Below are 19,723 nucleotides of genomic sequence, written 5' to 3'. Positions count from 1 at the left end.
AATCGAACAGGTTGATTTCTGAAATCGAATACGTTGATTCCTGAAATGAGCTCGGACGCGTGATTGAAAAACAGGGAGAAAAAAAAAGAGGGTCCGGTACGACCTTTCGAACGGCTGAAATTGAAGTGTATAATACACGGTTTTTCGGGATTCCGGGGTCCCGGAACAAAATTCTCCGGAAATCACGTAGAAAGTTTCTTGGGTCAGATAAAGCGGCCACGCAAAGTTTGAGCACCAACGGAAGACATTTGGGGGTGCCGGTGTGCCACAAACCAGTATTCGCCGAAACTCTGATTATCGTGAAAAATGTGTTAAAGCTCGTTATTTTAGGCTGAAATCGAACAGGTTTATTCCTGAAATCAAACAGGTTGATTCCTGAAATGAGCTCGGACGCGTGATTGAAAAACAGGGAGAAAAAGAAACAGGGTCCGGTACGACCTTCCGAACGGCTGAAATTGATACACGGTTTTTCGGGATTCCGTGGTCCCGGAACAAAATTCTCCGGAAATCACATAGAAAGTTCCTCGGGTCAGATCAAGCGACCACGCAAAGTTTGAGCACCAACGGATGATATTTGGGGGTGCCGGTGTGTGTACACAAACCAAAGATTCGCGAAACTCGGATTATCGTGAAAAATGTGTTAAAGTTCGTTATTTGAGGTTGAAATCGAACAGGTTGATTCCTGAAATGAGCTCGGACGCGTGATTGAAAAATAGGGAGAAAAAGAAAGAGGGTCCGGTACGACCTTCCGAACGGCTGAAATTGAAGTGTATAATACACGGTTTTGCCGGGATTCCGGGTCCGGAACAAAATTCCCGGAAATCACATAGAAAGTTCCTCGGGTCGATAAAGCGGCCACGCAAAGTTTGAGCACCAACGGAAGACATTTGGAGGTGCCGGTGTGCCACAAACCAAAGATTCGAAACTCGGATTATCGTGAAAAATGTGTTAAAGCTCGTTATTTGAGGTTTAAATCGAATAGGTTGATTCCTGAAATCGAACAGGCTGATTCCTGAAATCGAACAGGTTGATTCCAGAAATGAGCTCGTACGCGTGTTTGAAAAACAGGGAGAAAAAGAAGCAGTCCGGTTCGACCTTCCGAACAGTTGAAATTGAATTGTATAATACACGGTTTCTCGGGATTAGGGGTCCCGGAACAAAATTCTTCGGAAATCACATAGAAAGTTCCTCGGGTCAGATAAAGCGGCCACGCAATGTTTGAGCATCAACGGAAGATATTTGGGGGTGCCGGTGTGCCACAAACCAGCATTCGTCGAAACTCGGATTATCGTAAAAAATGTGTTAAAGCTCGTTATTTGATTTGAAATTGAACAGTTGATTCCGGAAATGAGCTCGAACGCGTGATTGAAAAACAGGGAGAAAAAGAAACAGGGTCCGGTACGACCTTCCGAACGGCTGAAATTGAAGTGTATAATACACGGTTTTTCGGGATTCCGTGGTCCCGGAACAGAATTCTCCGGAAATCACATAGAAAGTTACTCGGGTCAGATAAAGCCACCACGCAAAGTTTGAGCACCAACGGAAGATATTTGGGGGTGCCGGTGTGCCACAAACCAGCATTCGCCGAAACTTGGATTATCGTGAAAAATGTGTTAAACCTCGTTATTTGAGGCTGAAATCGAACCTGTTGATTCCTGAAATCGAACAGGTTGATTCCCGAAATAAGCTCGGACGCATGATTGAAAAACAGGGAGAAAAAGAAAGAGGGTCTGGTACGATCTTCCGAACGGCTGAAATTGAAGTGTATAATACACGGTTTTTCGGGATTCCGTGGTCCCGGAACAAAATTCTTCGGAAATCACATAGAAAGTTTCTCGGGTCAGATAAAGCGGCCACGCAATGTTTGAGCACCAACGGAAGACATTTGGGGGATCCGGTGTGCCACAAACTAGCATTCGCCGAAACTCGGATTATCGTAAAAAATGTGTTAAAGCTCGTTATTTGAGATTGAAATTGAACAGGTTGATTCCTGAAATGAGATCGGACGCGTGATTGAAAAACAGGGAGAAAAAGAAACAGGGTCCGATACGACCTTCCGGACGGCTGAAATTGAAGTGTATAATACACGGTTTTTCGGGATTCCGTGGTCCCAGAACAAAATTCTTCGGAAATCACATAGAAAGTTCCTCGGGTCAGATAAAACGGCCACGCAAAGTTTGAGCACCAACGGAAGACATTTGGGGGTGCCGGTGTGCCACAAACCAGCATTCGCCGAAACTCGGATTATCGTGAAAAATGTGTTAAAGCTCGTTATTTGAGGCTTAAATCAAACAGGTTGATTCCGAAATCGAACACGTTGATTCGATATGAGCTCGGACCGTGATTGAAAAACAGGAGAAAAAGAAACAGGGTCCGGTACGACCTTCCGAACGGCTGAAATTGAAGTGTATATATAAATACACGGTTTTTCGGGATTTCGGGGTCCCGGAACAAAATTTCCCGGAAATCACGTAGAAACTTCCTCTTATCAGATAAAGCGGCCACTCAAAGTTTGAGCACCAACGAAAGACATTTGGGGGTGCCGGTGTGCCACAAACCAGCATTCGCCGAAACTCTGATTATCGTGAAAAATGTGTTAAAGCTCGTTATTTGAGGCTGAAATCATACATGTTGATTCCTGAAACGAGCTCGGACGCGTAATTGAAAAACAGGGACAAAAAGAAACAGGGTCCGGTACGACCTTCCGAACGGCTGAAATTGAAGTTTATAATACACGGTTTTTCGGGATTCCGGGGTCCTGGAACAAAATTCTACGGAAATCACATAGAAAGTTCTTCGGTTTAGATAAAGAGGCCACGCAAAGTTTGAGTACCAACGGAAGACATTTGGGGGTGCCGGTGTGCCACAAACCAACATTCGCCGAAACTCGGATTATCGTGAAAAATGTGTTAAAGCTCGTTATTTGAGGCTGAAATCGAACAGGTTAATTCCTGAAATCGAACAGGTTGATTCCCGAAATGAGCTCGGACGATTGAAAAACAGGGAGAAAAAGAAACAGGGTCCGGTACGACCTTCCGAACGGCTGAAATTGAAGTGTATAATACACGGTTTTTCGGGATTTCGGGTCCCGGAACAAAATTATCCGGAAATCACATAGAAAGTTCCTCGGGTCAGATAAAGCGGTCACGCAAAGTTTGAGCACCAACGGAAGACATTTGAGTGTGCCGGTGTGCCACAAACCACCATTCGTCGAAACTCGGATTATCGTGAAAAATATGTTAAACCTCGTTATTTGAGGCTGAAATCGAACGGGTTGATTCCTGAAATGACCTCGGACGCGTGATTGAAAAACAGGGAGAAAAAGAAAAAGGGTCCGGTACGACCTTCCTAACGGCTGAAATTGAAGTGTATAATACACGGTTTTTCGGGATTCCGGGTTCCCGGAACAAAATTTTCCGGAATCACATAGTAAGTTCCTCGGGTCAGATAAAGCGGTCACGCAAATTTTGAGCACCAACGGAAGACATTTGGGGGTACCGGTGTGCCACAAACCAGCATACGCCGAAACTCGGATTATCGTGAAAAATGTGTTAAAGCTCGTTATTTGAGGCTTAAATCGAACAGGTTGATTCCTGAAATCGAATACGTTGATTCCTGAAATGAGCTCGGACGCGTGATTGAAAAACAGGGAGAAAAAAAAAGAGGGTCCGGTACGACCTTTCGAACGGTGAAATTGAAGTGTATAATACACGGTTTTTCGGGATTCCGGGTCCGGAACAAAATTCTCCGGAAATCACATAGAAAGTTTCTTGGGTCGATAAAGCGGCCACGCAAAGTTTGAGCACCAACGGAAGACATTTGGGGGTGCGGTGTGCCACAAACCAAGATTCGCCGAAACTCGATTATCGTGAAAAATGTGTTAAAGCTCGTTATTTGAGGCTGAAATCGAACAAAGGTTGATTCCTGAAATCAAACAGGTTGATTCTGAAATGAGCTCGGACGCGTGATTGAAAAAAGGAGGAGAAAAAGAAACAGTGGTCGACGACCTTCCGAAGTGAAATTGATACACGGTTTTTGAATTCGTGGTCCCGGAACAAAATTCTCCGGAAATCACATAGAAAGTTCCTCGGGTCAGATCAAGCGACCACGCAAAGTTTGAGCACCAACGGAAGATATTTGGGGGTGCCGGTGTGCCACAAACCAGCATTCGCCGAAACTCGGATTATCGTGAAAAATGTGTTAAAGTTCGTTATTTGAGGTTGAAATCGAACAGGTTGATTCCTGAAATGAGCTCGGACGCGTGATTGAAAAATAGGGAGAAAAAGAAACAGGGTCCGGTACGACCTTCCGAACGGCTGAAATTGAAGTGTATAATACACGGTTTTGGGATTAGGGTCCCGGAACAAAATTCCGGAAATCACATAGAAAGTTCCTAGGGTCGATAAAGCGGCCACGTAAAGTTTGAGCACCAACGGAAGACATTTGGAGGTGCCGGTGTGCACAAACCAAAGATTCGCCGAAACTCCTCGGATTATCGTGAAAAATGTGTTAAAGCTCGTTATTTGAGGCTGAAATCGAATAGGTTGATTCCTGAAATCGAACAGGCTGATTCCTGAAATCGAACAGGTTGATTCCTGAAATGAGCTCGGACGCGTGTTTGAAAAACAGGGATAAAAAGAAACAGGGTCCGATACGACCTTCGGAACGGCTGAAATTGAAGTGTATAATACACGGTTTTTCGGGATTCCGTGGTCCCGGAACAAAATTCTCCGGAAATCACATAGAAAGTTCATCGGGTCAGATAAAGCGGCGACGCAAAGTTTGAGCACCAACGGAAGACATTTGGGGGTGCCGGTGTGCCACAAACCAGCATTCGCTCAAATTCGGATTATCGTGAAAAATGTGTTAAAGCTCGTTATTTGAGGCTGAAATCGAACAGGTTAATTTCTGAAATCGAACGGGTTGATTCCAGAAATGAGCTCGTACGCGTGTTTGAAAAACAGGGAGAAAAAGAAACAGGATCTGGTTCGACCTTCCGAACGGTTGAAATTGAATTGTATAATACACGGTTTCTCGGGATTCCGGGGTCCCGGAACAAAATTCTTCGGAAATCACATAGAAAGTTCCTCGGGTCAGATAAAGCGGCCACGCAATGTTTGAGCATCAACGGAAGATATTTGGGGGTGCCGGTGTGCCACAAACCAGCATTCGTCGAAACGCGGATTATCGTAAAAAATGTGTTAAAGCTCGTTATTTGAGGCTGAAATTGAACAGGTTGATTTCGGAAATGAGCTCGAACGCGTGATTGAAAAACAGGGAGAAAAAGAAACAGGGTCCGGTACGACCTTCCGAACGGCTGAAAATGAAGTGTATAATACACGGTTTTTCGGGATTCCGTGGTCCCGGAACAGACTTCTCCGGAAATCACATAGAAAGTTACTCGGGTCAGATAAAGCCACCACGCAAAGTTTGAGCACCAACGGAAGATATTTGGGGGTGCCGGTGTGCCACAAACCAGCATTCGCCGAAACTTGGATTATCGTTAAAAATGTGTTAAACCTCGTTATTTGAGGCTGAAATCGAACCTGTTGATTCCTGAAATCGAACAGGTTGATTCCCGAAATGAGCTCGGATGCATGATTGAAAAACAGGGAGAAAAAGAAAGAGGGTCCGGTACGATCTTCCGAACGGCTGAAATTGAAGTGTATAATACACGGTTTTTCGGGATTCCGTGGTCCCGGAACAAAATTCTTCGGAAATCACATAGAAAGTTCCTCGGGTCAGATAAAGCGGCCACGCAAAGTTTGATCACCAACGGAAGACATTTGAGTGTGCCGGTGTGCCACAAACCAGCATTCGCCGAAACTCGGATTATCGTGAAAAATGTGTTAAACCTCGTTCTTTGAGGCTGAAATCGAACGGGTTGATTCTTGAAATGACCTCGGACGCGTGATTGAAAAATAGGGAGAAAAAGAAAAAGGGTCCGGTACGACCTTCCGAACGGCTGAAATTGAAGTGTATAATACACGGTTTTTCAGGATTCCGGGGTCCCGGAACAAAATTCTCCGGAAATCACATAGTAAGTTCCTCGGGTCAGATAAAGCGGTCACGCAAATTTTGAGCACCAACGGAAGACATTTGGGGGTACCGGTGTGCCACAAACCAGCATACGCCGAAACTCGGATTATCGTGAAAAATGTGTTAAAGCTCGTTTTTTTAGGCTTAAATCGAACAGGTTGATTCCTGAAATCGAATACGTTGATTCCTGAAATGAGCTCGAACGCGTGATTGAAAAACAGGGAGAAAAAGAAAAAGGGTCCGGTACGTCCTTTCGAACGGCTGAAATTGAAGTGTATAATACACGGTTTTTCGGGATTCCGGGGTCCCGGAACAAAATTCTTCGGAAATCACGTAGAAAGTTTCTTGGGTCAGATAAAGCGGCCACGCAAAGTTTGAGCACCAACGGAAGACATTTGGGGGTGCCGGTGTGCCACAAACCAGTATTCGCCGAAACTCGGATTATCGTGAAAAATGTGTTAAAGCTCGTTATTTTAGGCTGAAATCGAACAGGTTGATTCCTGAAATCAAACAGGTTGATTCCTGAAATGAGCTCGGACGCGTGATTGAAAAACAGGGAGAAAAAGAAGCAGGGTCCGGTACGACCTTCCGAACGGCTGAAATTGATACACGGTTTTTCGGGATTCCGTGGTCCCGGAACAAAACTCTCCGGAAATCACGTAGAAAGTTCCTCGGGTCAGATCAAGCGACCACGCAAAGTTTGAGCACCAACGGAAGATATTTGGGGGTGCCGGTGTGCCACAAACCAGCATTCGCCGAAACTCGGATTATCGTGAAAAATGTGTTAAAGTTCGTTATTTGAGGTTGAAATCGAACAGGTTGATTCCTGAAATGAGCTCGGACGCGTGATTGAAAAATAGGGAGAAAAAGAAACAGGGTCCGGTACGACCTTCCGAACGGCTGAAATTGAAGTGTATAATACACGATTTTTCGGGATTCCGGGGTTCCGGAACAAAATTCCCCGGAAATCACATAGAAAGTTCCTCGGGTCAGATAAAGCGGCCACGCAAAGTTTGAGCACCAACGGAAGACATTTGGAGGTGCCGGTGTGCCACAAACCAGCATTCGCCGAAACTCGGATTATCGTGAAAAATGTGTTAAAGCTCGTTATTTGAGGCTGAAATCGAATAGGTTGATTCCTGAAATCGAACAGGCTGATTCCTGAAATCGAACAGGTTGATTCCTGAAATGAGCTCGGACGCGTGATTGAAAAACAGGGAGAAAAAGAAACAGGGTCCGATACGACCTTCCGAACGGCTGAAATTGAAGTGTATAATACACGGTTTTTCGGGATTCCGTGGTCCCGGAACAAAATTCTCCGGAAATCACATAGAAAGTTCCTCGGGTCAGATAAAGCGGCCACGCAAAGTTTGAGCACCAACGGAAGACATTTGGGGGTGCCGGTGTGCCACAAACCAGCATTCGCTCAAATTCGGATTATCTTGAAAAATGTGTTAAAACTCGTTATTTGAGGTGAAATCGAAACAGTTGATTCCGAAATGAGCTCGTACGCGTGTTTGAAAACAGGAGAAAAAGAAACAGTGGTCCGGTACGACCTTCCGAACGGTTGAAATTGAAGTGTATAATACACGGTTTCTGGGATTAGGGGTCCCGGAACAAAATTCTTCGGAAATCACATAGAAAGTTCCTCGGGTCAGATAAAGCGGCCACGCAATGTTTGAGCATCAACGGAAGATATTTGGGGGTGCCGGTGTGCCACAAACCAGCATTCGCCGAAACTCGGATTATCGTAAAAAATGTGTTAAAGCTCGTTATTTGAGGCTGAAATTGAACAGGTTGATTCCGGAAATGAGCTCGAACGCGTGATTGAAAAACAGGGAGAAAAAGAAACAGTGGGTCACGACCTTCCGAACGGTCGAAATTGAAGTGTATAATACACGTTTGCGGGATTCCGTGGTCCCGAATGAATTCTCCGGAAATCACATAGAAAGTTACTCGGGTCGATAAAGCCACCACGCAAAGTTTGAGCACCAACGGAAGATATTTGGGGGGGTGCCGGTGTGCACAAACCAAAGATTCGCCGAAACTTGGATTATCGTGAAAAATGTGTTAAACCTCGTTATTTGAGGCTGAAATCGAACCTGTTGATTCCTGAAATCGAACAGGTTGATTCCCGAAATGAGTTCGGACGCATGATTGAAAAACAGGGAGAAAAAGAAAAACGGTCCGGTACGACCTTCCGAACGGCTGAAATTGAAGTGTATAATACACGGTTTTTCAGGATTCCGGGGTCCCGGAACAAAATTCTCCGGAAATCACATAGTAAGTTCCTCGGGTCAGATAAAGCGGCCACACAAATTTTGAGCACCAACGGAAGAAATTTGGGGGTACCGGTGTGCCACAAACCAGTATTCGTCGAAACTCGGATTATCGTGAAAAATATGTTAAAGCTTGTTATTTTAGGCTGAAATCGAACAGGCTGATTCCTGAAATCGAACAGGTTGATTCCTGAAATGAGCTCGAACGCGTGATTGAAAAACAGGGAGAAAAAGAAACAGGGTCCGGTACGACCTTCCGAACGGCTGAAATTGATACACGGTTTTTCGGGATTCCGTGGTCCCGGAACAAAATTTTCCGGAAATCACATAGAAAGTTCCTCGGGTCAGATAAAGTGGCCACGCAAAGTTTGAGCACCAACGGAAGACATTTGGGGTGCGGTGTGTTACAAACCAAAGATTCGCCGAAACTCGAATTATCGTGAAAAATGTGTTAAACCTCGTTATTTGAGGTTGAAATCGAACAGCTTGATTCCTGAAATGAGCTCGGACGCGTGATTGAAAAATAGGGAGAAAAGGAAACAGGGTCCGGTACGACCTTCCGAACGGCTGAAATTGAAGTGTATAATACACGGTTTTTCGGGATTCCGGGGTCCCGGAACAAAATTCCCCGGAAATCACATAGAAAGTTCCTCGGGTCAGATAAAGCGGCCACGCAAAGTTTGAGCACCAACGGAAGACATTTGGAAGTGCCGGTGTGCCACAAACCAGCATTCGCCGAAACTCGGATTATCGTAAAAAATGTGTTAAAGCTCGTTATTTGAGGCTGAAATTGAACAGGTTGATTCCTGAAATGAGCTCGGACGCGTGATTGAAAAACAGGGAGAAAAAGAAACAGGATCCGGTACGACCTTCCGAACGGCTGAAATTGAAGTGTATAATACACGGTTTATCGGGATTCCAGGGTCCCGGAACAAAATTTTATGGAAGTCACATAGAAAGTTTCTTGGGTCAGATAAAGTGGCCACGCAAAGTTTGAGCATCAACGGAAGACATTTGGGGGTGCCGGTGTGCCAGAAACCAGCATTCGCCGAAACTCGGATTATCGTGAAAAATGTGTTAAAACACGTTATTTGAGGTTGAAATCGTGAAAAATGTGTTAAAGCTTATTATTTGAGGCTGAAATCGAACAGGTTGGTTCCTTAAATCGAACAGGTTGATTCCTGAAATGAGCTCGGACGCGTGATGTAAAAACAGGGAGAAAAACAAACAGGGTCCGGTACGACATTCCGAACGGCTGAAATTGAAGTGTATAATATACGGTTTTTCGAGATTCCGGGGTCCCGGAACAAAATTCTCCGGAAATCACATAGAAAATTACTCGGGTCAGATAAAGCCACCACGCAAAGTTTGAGCACCAACGGAACATATTTGGGGGTGCCGGTGTGCCACAAACCAGCATTCGCCGAAACTCGGATTATCGTGAAAAATGTGTTAAAGCTCGTTATTTGAGGCTGAAATCGAACAGGTTGATTCCTGAAATGAGCTCGGACGCGTGATTGAAAAAACAGGAGAAAAAAAGTGGTCCCAGACGACCTTCCGAACGACTGAAATTGAAGTGTATAATACACGGTTTTTCGGGATTCCGGGGCCCGGAACAAAATTTTCCGGAAATCACATAGAAAGTTCCTCGGGTCAGGTAAAGCAGCCACGCTAAGTTTGAGCACCAACGGAAGACATTTGGGGTGTCGGTGTGCCACAAACCAGCATTCGCCGAAACTCGGATTATCGTGAAAAATGTGTTAAAGCTCGTTATTTAAGGCTGAAATCGAACAGGTTGATTCCTGAAATGAGCTCGGACGCGTGATTGAAAAACAGGGAGAAAAAGAAACAGGGTCTGGTACGACCTTCCGAACGACTGAAATTGAAGTGTATAATACACGGTTTTTCGGGATTCCGGGGTCCCGGAACAAAATTCTCCGGAAATCACATAGAAAGTCCTCGGGTCATATAAAGCGGCCACGCAAAGTTTGAGCACCAACGGAAGACATTTGGGAGTGTCGGTGTGCCACAAACCAGCATTCGCCGAAACTCGGATTATCGTGAAATATGTGTTAAATCTCGTTATTTGAGGCTGAAATCGAACAGGTATATTCCTGAAATCGAACAGGTTGATTCCAGAAATGATCTCGGACGCGTGATTGAAAAACAGGGAGAAAAAGAAACAGGGTCCGGTACGACCTTCCGAACGACTGAAGTTGAAGTGTATAATACACGGTTTTTCGGGATTCCGGGGTCCCGGAACAAATTTTTTCGGAAATCACATAGACAGTTCCTCGGGTCAGATAAAGTGGCCACGCAAAGTTTGAGCACCAACGGAAGATATTTGGGGGTGCCGGTGTGCCACAAACCAGCATTCGCCGAAACTCGGATTATCGTGAAAAATGTGTTAAAGCTCGTTATTTGAGGCTGAAATCGAAGAGGTTGATTCCTTAAATCCAACAGGTTGATTCCTGAATTGAGCTCGGACGCGTGATTGAAGAACAGGGAGAAAAAGAAACAGGATCCGGTACGACATTCCGAACGGCTGAAATTGAAGTGTATATTATACGGTTTTTCGAGATTCCGGAGTCCCGGAACAAAATTCTCCGGAAATAACATAGAAAGTTCCTCGGGTTAGATAAAGCGACCACGCAAAGTTTGAGCACCAACGGAAGATATTTGGGGGTGCCGGTGTACACAAACCAAAGATTCGCCGAAACTCGGATTATCGTGAAAAATGTGTTAAAGCTGGTTATTTGAGGCTGAAATCGAACAGGTTGATTCCTTAAATCGAACAGGTTGATTTCTGAATTGAGCTCAAACGCGTGATTGAAAAACAGGGAGAAAAAGAAACAGGGTCCGGTACGACCGTCCGAACGACTGAAATTGAAGTGTATGTCGAGAGAATCCAGGCTATTCAGGAAGAATCGCAGCAATTTTCCAATCCTAACGAAGTAGTTCCTCCGGAATCCAATGAACAACAACGATTACTTAGGATCAACTTGCGAATTTGTGGCACCGTAGTAGAATCATTACTAATGGCACGCTGTGCGCCTAAGTGCGAAAAGACAGTGCAAGCTTTGTTATGTCGAAACCTAAATGTTAAGTCAGCAACACTTCCAAATGCCACTTCTTCCTGTCGCACCCGTCTTCAGGACGATCTAGTCACAGGGTTTCACTTCTCAGTGAGTGAAAGATTTTTCCCCGGGTCTACGTTGAAAGCTTCTATAGTTGAACTCATTCGAGAAGGCTTGGCGGTCTTAAGAATGGTTCGGGTCGGAGGTTCTCTTAAGAATAAAGAAGAAAAATAGAATCTAATTCATGTTCATGCTAACAGAAGAGCGGATCCAATACCAAGACGACTTCTTTCTCAGAAAAGTAATACACGGTTTTTCGGGATTCCGGGGTCCCGGAACAAAATTCTCCGGAAATCACATAGAAAGTTCCTCGGGTCAGATAAAGCGGGCACGCAAAGTTTGAGCACCAACGGAAGACATTTGGGGGTGCCGGTGTGCCACAAACCAGCATTCGCCGAAACTCGGATTGTCGTGAAAAATGTGTTAAAGCTCGTTATTTGAGGTGAAATCGAACAAAGTTGATTCCGAAATGAGCTCGGACACGTGATTGAAAAACAGGAGAAAAAACAGGTCCGGTACGACCTTCCGAACGACTGAAATTGAAGTGTATAATACACGGTTTTCGGATTTAAGGGGCCCGAACAAAATTTTCCGGAAATCACATAGAAAGTTCCTCGGGTCGGATAAAGCAGCCACGCTAAGTTTGAGCACCAACGGAAGACATTTGGGGTGCCGGTGTGCCACAAACCAAAGATTGGCCGAAACTCTGATTATCGTGAAAATGTGTTAAAGCTCGTTATTTAAGGCTGAAATCGAACAGGTTGATTCTTGAAATGAGCTCGGACGCGTGATTGAAAAACAGGAAGAAAAAGAAACAGGTCAGTACGACCTTCCGAACAATCGAAATTGAAGTGTATAATACACGGTTTTCGGGATTCCGGCCCCGAACAAAATTCTCGGAAATCACATAGAAAGTCCTCGGGTCATATAAAGCGGCCACGCAAAGTTTGAGCACCAACGGAAGACATTTGGGGGTGTCGGTGTGCCACAAACCAAGATTCGCCGAAACACGGATTATCGTGAAAAATGTGTTAAATCTCGTTATTTGAGGTGAAATCGAGCAGTATATTCCGAAATCGAACAGTTGATTCAAATGAGCTCGGACGCGTGATTGAAAAACAGGAGAAAAAGAAACAAGGTCCGAACGACCTTCCGAACTCAAATGAAATTGAAGTGTATAGTACACGGTTTTTCGGGATTCCGCGGTCCCGGAACAAAATTTTTCGGAAATCACATAGAAAGTTCCTCGGGTCGATAAAGCGGCCACGCAAAGTTTGAGCACCAACGGAAGACATTTGGGGGTGCCGGTGTGCGTTAAACCAAGATTCGCCGAAACTCCGGATTATCGTGAAAAATGTGTTAAAGCTCGTTATTTGAGGTGAAATCGAACAAGTTGATTCCTGAAATCGAACAGGTTGATTCCTGAATTAAGCTCGGACGCGTGATTGAAAAACAGGCAGAAAAAGAAACAGGTCCAGACGACCTTTCGAACGATCAAATTGAAGTGTATATAATACACGGTTTTCGGGATTCCGGAACAAAATTCTCCGGAAATCACATAGAAAGTTCCTCGGGTCAGATAAAGCGGCCACGCAAATTTTGAGCACCAACGGAAGACATTTGGGGGTGCCGGTGTGCCACAAACCAGCATTCGCCGAAACTCGGATTATCGTGAAAAAGGTTTTAAAGCTCGTTATTTGAGGCTGAAATCGAACAGGTTGATTCCTGAAATGAGCTCGGACGCGTGATTGAAAAACAGGGAGAAAAAGAAACAGGGTCCGGTACGACATTACGAACGGCTGAAATTGAAGTGTATAATATACGGTTTTTCGAGATTCCGGGGTCCCGGAACAAAATTCTCCGGAAATCACTTTGAAAGTTCCTCGGGTCAGATTAAACGACCACGCAAAGTTTGAGCACCAACGGAAGACATTTGGGGGTGCCGGTGTGCCACAAACCAGCATTCGCCGAAACTCGGATTATCGTGAAAAATGTGTTAAAGCTCGTTATTTGAGGCGGAAATCGAACTGGTTGATTCCTGAAATCGAACAGGTTGATTTTTGAAATGAGCTCGGACGCGTGATTGAAAAACAGGGAGAAAAAGAAACAGGGTCCGGTACGACCTTCCGAACGGCTGAAATTGAAGTTTATAATACACGGTTTTTTGGGATTCCGGGGTCCCGGAACAAAATTCTCCGGAAATCACATAGAAAGTTCCTCGGGGCAGTTAAAGCGGCCACGCAAAGTTTGAGTATCAACGGAAGACATTTGGGGGTGCCAGTGTGCCACAAACCAGCATTCGCCGAAACTCGGATTATCGTGAAAAATGTGTTAAAGCTCGTTATTTGAGGCTGAAATCGAATAGGTTGATTCCGAAATCGAACAGGTTGATTCCTAAAATGAGCTCGGACGCGTGATTGAAAAACTGGGAGAAAAACAAACAGGGTCTGGTAAGACCTTCCGAACGGCTGAAATTGAAGTGTATAATACACGGTTTTTCGGGATTCCGTGGTCCTGGAACAAAATTCTTCGGAAATCACATAGAAAGTTTCTCGAGTCAGATAAAGCGGCCACGCAAAGGTTGAGCACCAACGGAAGACATTTGGGGATGCCGGTTTGCCACAAATCAGCATTCGCCGAAATTCGGATTATCGTGAAAAATGTGTTAAAGCTCGTTATTTGAGGCTGAAATCGAATAGGTTGATTCCAGAAATGAGCTCGGACCCGTGTTTGAAAAAGAGGGAGAAAAAGAAACAGGGTCCGGTACAACCTTCCGAACGGCTGAAATTGAAGTGTATAATATACGGTTTTGAATTCGGGGTCCGGAAAAAATTCTCCGGAAATCACATAGAAAGTTCCTCGGGTCGATAAAGCGGCCACGCAAAGTTTGAGCACCAACGGAAGACATTTGGGGTGGGTGTGCTACACAAAACAAAGATTCGCCGAAACTCGGATTATCGTGAAAAATGTTTTAAACCTCGTTATTTGAGGCTGAAATCGAACAGGTTGATTCCTGAAATGAGCTCGGACGCGTGATTGAAAAACAGGGAGAAAAATAAACAGGGTCCGGTACGACCTTCCGAACGGCTGAAATTGAAGTGTATAATACACGGTTTTTCGGGATTCCGTGGTCCCGGAACAAAATTAACCGGAAATCACATAGAAAGTTCATCGGGTCAGATAAAGCGGCCACGCAAAGTTTGAGCACCAACGGAAGACATTTGGGGGTGCCGGTGTGCCACAAACCAGCATTCGCTCAAATTCGGATTATCGTGAAAAATGTGTTAAAGCTTGTTATTTGAGGCTGAAATCGAACATGTTGATTCCTGAAATCGAACAGGTTGATTCCAGGAATGAGCTCGGACGTGTGTTTGTAAAAAAGGGAGAAAAAGAAACAGGGTCCGGTATGACCTTCCGAACGGCTGAAATTGAATTGTATAATACACGGTTTCTCGGGATTCCGGGGCCCCGGGAACAAAATTCTCCGGAAATCACATAGAAAGTTCCTCGGTTCAGATAAAGCGGCCACGCAATGTTTGAGCACCAACGGAAGACATTTGGGGGTGCCGATGTGCCACAAACCAGCATTCGCCGAAATTCGGATTATCGTGAAAAATGTGTTAAAACTCGTTATTTGAGGCTGAAATCGAACAGGTTGATTCCTGAAATGAGCTCGGACGCGTGATTGAAAAACTGGGAGAAAAAGAAACAGGGTCCGGTACGACCTTCCGAACGGGTGAAATTGAAGTGTATAATACACGGTTTTTCGGGATTCCGTGGTCCTGGAACAAAATTCTCCGGAAATCACATAGAAAGTTTCTCGGGTCAGATAAAGCGGCCACGCAAAGTTTGAGCATCAACGGAAGACATTTGGGGGTACCGGTTTGCCACAAATCAGTATTCGCCGAAATTCGGATTAACGTGAAAAATGTGTTAAAGCTCGTTATTTGAGGCTGAAATCGAACAGGTTGATTCCAGAAATGAGCTCGGACGCGTGTTTGAAAAAGAGGGAGAAAAAGAAACCGGGACCGGTACAACCTTCCGAACGGCTGAAATTGAAGTGTATAATATACGGTTTTTCGGAATTCCGGGGTCCCGGAAAAAAAATTCTCCGGAAATCACATAGAAAGTTCTTCGGGTCAGATAAAGCGGCCACGCAAAGTTTGAGCACCAACAGAAGACATTTGGGAGTGCCGGTGTGCCACAAACCATCATTCGCCGAAATTCGGATTATCGTGAAAAATGCGTTAAACCTCGTTATTCGAGGCTGAAATCGAACAGGTTGATTTCTGAAATAAGCTCGGACGCGTGATTGAAAAATAGGGAAAAAAAGAAAAAGGGTCCGGTACGACCTTCCGAACGACTGAAATTGAAGTGTATAATACATGGTTTTTCGAGATTCCGGGGTCCCGGAACAAAATTCTCCGGAAATCACATAGAAAGTTCCTCGGGTCAGATAAAGCGGCCACGCAAAGTTGAGCACCAACGGAAGACATTTGGGGGTGCCGGTGTGCCACAAACCAGCATTCGCCGAAACTCGAATTATCGGGAAAAAATGTGTTAAAGATCGTTATTTGAGGCTGAAATCGAACAGGTTGATTCCTGAAATGAGCTCGGACGCGTGATTGAAAAACTGGGAGAAAAAGAAACAGGGTCCGGTACGACCTTCCGAACGGCTGAAATTGAAGTGTATAATACACGGTTTTTCGGGATTCCGTGGTCCCGGAACAAAATTCTCCGGAAATCACATAGAAAGTTCCTCGGGTCAGATAAAGCGGCCACGCAAAGTTTGAGCACCAACGGAAGACATTTGGGGGTGCCGTTGTGCCACAAACCAAAGATTCACCGAATTTTTGATTATCGTGAAAATGTGTTAAAGCTCGTTATTTGAGGCTCAAATGGAACAGTTGATTCTCGAAATCGAACAGTTGATTCCAAATGAGCTCGGACGCGTGTTGAAAAAAAAAAAGAGGGAGAAAAAGAAACAGGGTCCGGTACGACCTTCCGAACGGCTGAAATTAAAGTGTATAATATACGGTTTTTCGGGATTCCGGGGTCCCGTAAAAAAATTCACCGGAAATCACATAGAAAGTTCCTCGGGTCAGATAAAGCGGCCACGCAAAGTTTAAGCACCAACGGAAGACATTTGGGGGTGCCGGTGTGCCACAAACCAGCATTCGCCGAAATTCGGATTATCGTGAAAAAAGCGTTAAACCTCGTTATTTGAGGCTGAAATCGAACAGGTTGATTTCTGAAATGAGCTCGGACGCGTGATTGAAAAATTGGGAAAAAAAGAAACAGGGTCCGGTACGACCTTCCGAACGACTGAAATTGAAGTGTATAATACATGGTTTTTCGAGATTCCGGGGTCCCGGAACAAAATTCTCCGGAAATCACATAGAAAGTTCCTCGGGTCAGATAAAGCGGCCACGCAAAGTTGAGCACCAACGGAAGACATTTGGGGGTGCCGGTGTGCCACAAACCAGCATTCGCCGAAACTCGAATTATCGGGAAAAAATGTGTTAAAGCTCGTTATTTGAGGCTGAAATCGAACAGGTTGATTCCTGAAATGAGCTCGGACGCGTGATTGAAAAACTGGGAGAAAAAGAAACAGGGTCCGGTACGACCTTCCGAACGGCTGAAATTGAAGTGTATAATACACGGTTTTTCGGGATTCCGTCGTCCCGGAACAAAATTCTCCGGAAATCACATAGAAAGTTCCTCGGGTCAGATAAAGCGGCCACGCAAAGTTTGAGCACCAACGGAAGACATTTGGGGGTGCCGTTGTGCCACAAACCAGCATTCACCGAATTTCGGATTATCGTGAAAAATGTGTTAAAGCTCGTTATTTGAGGCTCAAAATGGAACAGGTTGATTCCTGAAATCGAACAGGTTGATTCCAGAAATGAGCTCGGACGCGTGTTTGAAAAAGAGGGAGAAAAAGAAACAGGGTCCGGTACGACCTTCCGAACGGCTGAAATTAAAGTGTATAATATACGGTTTTTCGGGATTCCGGGGTCCCGTAAAAAAATTCACCGGAAATCACATAGAAAGTTCCTCGGGTCAGATAAAGCGGCCACGCAAAGTTTAAGCACCAACGGAAGACATTTGGGGGTGCTTAGGTGTGCACAAACCAAAGATTCCGAAATTCGGATTATCGTGAAAAATGCGTTAAACCTCGTTATTTGAGGCTGAAATCGAACAGGTTGATTCCTGAAATGAGCTAGGACGCGTGATTGAAAAATAGGAAAAAAAAAGAAACAAGGTCCGGTACGACCTTCCGAACGACTGAAATTGAAGTGTATAATACATGGTTTTTCGAGATTCCGGGATCCCGGAACAAAATTCTCCGGAAATCACATAGAAAGTTCCTCGGGTCAGATAAAGCGGCCACGCAAAGTTGAGCACCAACGGAAGACATTTGGGGTGCCGGTGTGCCACAAACCAAAGATTCGCCGAAACTCGAATTATCGTGAAAAAATGTGTTAAAGCTCGTTATTTGAGGTCAAATCAAACAGTTGATTCTGAAATGAGCTCGGACGCGTGATTGAAAACTGGGAGAAAAAGAAACAGGTCATTGACGACCTTCCAAACGGCTGAAATTGAAGTGTATAATACACGGTTTTTCGGGATTCCGTGGTCCCGGAACAAAATTCTCCGGAAATCACATAGAAAGTTCCTCGGGTCAGATAAAGCGGCCACGCAAAGTTGAGCACCAACGGAAGACATTTGGGGGTGCCGGTGTGCCACAAACCAGCATTCGCCGAAACTCGAATTATCGTGAAAAAATGTGTTAAAGCTCGTTATTTGAGGCTGAAATCAAACAGGTTGATTCCTGAAATGAGCTCGGACGCGTGATTGAAAAACTGGGAGAAAAAGAAACAGGGTCCGGTACGACCTTCCGAACGGCTGAAATTGAAGTGTATAATACACGGTTTTTCGGGATTCCGTGGTCCCGGAACAAAATTCTCCGGAAATCACATAGAAAGTTCCTCGGGTCAGATAAAGCGGCCACGCAAACTTGAGCACCAACGGAAGACATTTGGGGGTGCCGGTGTGCCACAAACCAGCATTCACCGAAACTCAGATTATCGTGAAAAATGTGTTAAAGCTCGTTATTTGAGGCTCAAATCGAACAGGTTGATTCCTGAAATCGAACAGGTTGATTCCTGAAATCGAACAGGTTGATTCCTGAAATGACCTCGGACGTGTGATTGAAAAACAGGGAGAAAAAGAAACAGGGTCCGGTACGACCTTCCGAACGGCTGAAATTGAAGTGTATAATATACGGTTTTTTGGGATTCCGGGGTCCCGGATTAAAATTTTCCGGAAATCACACAGAAAGTTCCTCGGGTCAGATAAAGCGGCCGCGCAAAGTTTCAGCACCAACGGAAGAAATTTGGGGGTGCCGGTATGCCACAAACCAGCATTCGCCGAAACTCGGATTATCGTGAAAAATGTGTTAAAGCTCGTTATTTGAGGCTGAAATCGAACAGGTTGATTCCTGAAATCGAACGGGTTGATTCCTGAAATGAGCTCGGGCGCGTGATTGAAAAACATGGAGAAAAAGAATTCCGAACGGCTGAAATTTGAGTGTATACACGGTTTTTTGGGATTCCGGTGTCCCGGAACAAAATTCTCTGGAAATCACACAGAAAGTTCCTCGGGTCAGATAAAGCGGCCGCGCAAAGTTTCAGCACCAACGGAAGACATTTGGGGGTGTTGGTGTGCCACAAACCAGCATTCGCCGAAACTCGGATTATCGTGAAAAATGTGTTAAAGCTCGTTATTTGAGGCTGAAATCGAACAGGTTGATTCCTGAAATGAGCTCGGACGCGTGATTGAAAAACAGGGAGAAAAAGAAACAGGGTCCGGTACGACCTTCCGAACGGCTGAAATTGAAGTGTATAATACACGGTTTTTCGGGATTCCGTGGTCCCGGAACAAAATTCTACGGAAAGCACATAGAAAGTTCTTGGGGTCAGATAAAGCGGCCACGCAAAGTTTGAGCACCAACGGAAGACATTTGGGGCTGCCGTTGTGCCACAAACCAGCATTCACCGAATTTCGGATTATCGTGAAAAATATGTTAAAGCTCGTTATTTGAGGCTGAAATCGAACAGGTTGATTCCTGAAATCGAACAGGTTGATTCCAGAAAGGAGCTCGGACGCGTGTTTGAAAAAGAGGGAGAAAAAGAAACAGGGTCCGGTACGACCTTCCGAACGGCTGAAATTGAAGTGTATAATATACGGTTTTTCAGGATTCCG

The sequence above is a fragment of the Silene latifolia genome, chromosome X, assembly GCF_048544455.1.
Source record: "Silene latifolia isolate original U9 population chromosome X, ASM4854445v1, whole genome shotgun sequence".
In the NCBI taxonomy this organism is placed as follows: Eukaryota; Viridiplantae; Streptophyta; class Magnoliopsida; order Caryophyllales; family Caryophyllaceae; genus Silene; species Silene latifolia.
The sequence above is the reverse complement of the archived record's forward strand: the minus strand, read 5'-3'. Positions refer to the sequence as shown.